Source organism: Arachis hypogaea, chromosome 6 (genome assembly GCF_003086295.3).
Source record: "Arachis hypogaea cultivar Tifrunner chromosome 6, arahy.Tifrunner.gnm2.J5K5, whole genome shotgun sequence".
NCBI classification, from domain to species: Eukaryota; Viridiplantae; Streptophyta; class Magnoliopsida; order Fabales; family Fabaceae; genus Arachis; species Arachis hypogaea.
Window position 1 is genome coordinate 70442039 of NC_092041.1, and position 2454 is coordinate 70444492.

At 41.7% G+C, this 2454-nt stretch overlaps 1 non-coding gene across 1 annotated transcript; it reads left to right on the forward strand.

Annotated features, from left to right (window-relative positions):
* The first annotated feature begins 1436 nt into the window (after positions 1–1436).
* On the forward strand, positions 1437–1540 carry LOC112700437 (small nucleolar RNA R71). The gene has a single exon (XR_003153346.1). It is a non-coding gene; the product is annotated as a small nucleolar RNA R71 (small nucleolar RNA).
* Positions 1541–2454: the final 914 nt, after the last annotated feature.

Genomic DNA, 2454 nt, shown 5'->3' on the forward strand with positions numbered 1-2454 from the left:
TAAATCACACATGCAATCAGAAAAATATTACACCCCCAATGGTACAGTTAACCATACATGGACCTGGATCACTACATTTTTCAGGTATACCTCCCATTAAAGCAGATATAGAGCTACCTAAAGGAATAGTTTCTAATTTATTAATTTTATCTTTATGTATGCACAAATCTTTTAGAAACTTTGCATATTTAGGTACCTGCTGAATAACATCAAAAAGGGGGACAGTTACCTCAACCTTTTTGAATATTTCTACCATTTTGGGATCAAGTTCCATCTGCTTTCTGGGCTTCCTTGCAAGGTGTGGGAATGGAATAGGGAGGGCGTTGCTTGCAGCTTCTGCATCCTTTGGTGTTTCATTCTGTGGTTGAGCTGCTTCTTCTTCAACTATGTTTTGTACGTCCTCTTCCTCTTCAGCATCTTTCACTTCCACCACATCCTCATCTGGGACGTGTACTGTTGGGCTTGGTTCCTCCTGGTTCCTCTCCTGTAATGTGGTTTCAGACCTCAAGGTGATGGAATTGATGCCACCCTTGGGATTAGGTAAGGGTTGAGAAGGAATTCCACTGGAGCTTGAGGGTTGATTGGTGGAATTAGGTGATGAATCTAACTGGGAGACGAGAGCTTGTAAAGTGGCAGTCAGACCATTTAAAGTAGAGTTCAGCTGCGCCTGCATGTCTTGTTGCCCTTGTTCAAAAGAACGGAGCATCTCATCATTTGATGAGGAATTGGAGTAAGTGATCTGAAGAACCTGTTGTTGGTTGTGCTGGGGTCCTTGAGACTGTCTTAGGTGAAGGGCTCTGTAAGGTTGGTTCTGATTCTGCTGTCTGTTGTTGTTATTGTTATTCCACCTCTGGTTTCTATTGTTACCCCTGCCTCATCTGTTATAGTTGTCCCTCCAACCATGGTTAGAATTGTCTCTCCAACTTTGGTTTGAATTGTCCTGCCATCCATGGTTATAGTTGCCACCTTGTTGATTGTATCCTTGATTTGGGCGGTCATAGAAGTTATGAGTGGCTGCCACAGTGTTGTCTTCCTATTGGAGCTACGGACATTCATCAGTATCATGATTATGATCAGCACAGATCCTGCATACTCTTTGTAGAACCAACTGTTGGCTTTGTTGTGGTGGGGGAGGCTGAGCTTATTGTGCTCGTTGTTGATTCAAATGCATCTGTTTCAGTAGGTTGGTCATTTCACATATACTATGGGTCAAAGCAGTAGTCTCTCTGCTAGAGGACACCTCTGCAACAGCTTTTGAGTGGTTGTGCCTATGCCTGTGATTCCTAGTGGATTCAGCTAAGTCGCTGATCAATTGCCATGCTTCATCTGTAGTCTTGTACTTTTTCATAGAACTATTACTAGAACCTTCTAATATGGTCTTATCCTGAGGCTTCATGCCTTATGTGAAGTAGCTGATCAACACCAACTTGTCAATCATGTGATGGGGGCATGCGTTCAGGAGATTGTTGAAGCGCTCCCAATATTCGTAGAGAGTCTCGGATTCACTTTGAATAATCATAGAAATTTCTTTCCTCAATCTATTAGTAACTTCAGCTGGAAAGTATTTTTCCAAAAATTCTCTTCTAAGCGTATCCCAGTTAGTAACAGTCGCTTCAGGTTGAGTGTAGTACCATTCCCTCACCTTTCCCTCAAGAGAAAACGGGAAGGCGGTTAACAGAATAGAAGTTTCATCTGCACCATGACACCTAACAGTAGAACAGGCTGTCTGAAAATCCCTAAGGTGCTTGATAGGCTCTTGAGCAGGTAAGCCATGAAACTTGGGCAACAAGTTGATTAGTGTAGTTTTTAGTTCAAAATCTGTAGCCACCGTTGGGTGATGCACTTGAAACAGCTACAGTGTAAAATCTAGGGCTCCAACTTCCTGGAGAGTAATCCTCTTAGGTGCTGCCATATTACCTGCTCGTGAATCAACTGAATCAGTAGTAGAGGAGCTTGTTTCTTCCTTAAATGGCGGTTTAGATTCACCCTCAGATGAGAGTGGGGAATTGATAATAGTCACTTCACCACCCTTAGAGGCTAACCGACGTCGAGCTCGACTAATGCGTGAAAGAGTTCTCTCAATTTTAGGATCAAAAGTAGCTAAGCTCGGATCAGGCAGTGAACACATCATTTAACGAAAGAAACATACAGCTCATGGTAATAAAACAAAATAAAATAAAATGCAAATAAATAAATTCCAACCAATAATTTAGCATACTATTGCAACTTCCCGGCAACGGTGCCAAAAACTGACGTGGTGGAAATTGGCCGATTAAAAAATTAATGTAAGAAGAACGTTGCAAGTACAGTTTTTAACCAGCAAAGATCCGCTTATCAATTTAGAAGGGTTGTCACAAAATTAGAATAAAAATACTGGGGGTATGAATCACAGGTCGTCTCTCAATGAGTTGACAAAAAGAGTGCAGCTTATTGGTCAGAGGTTTTCCAAGAAAT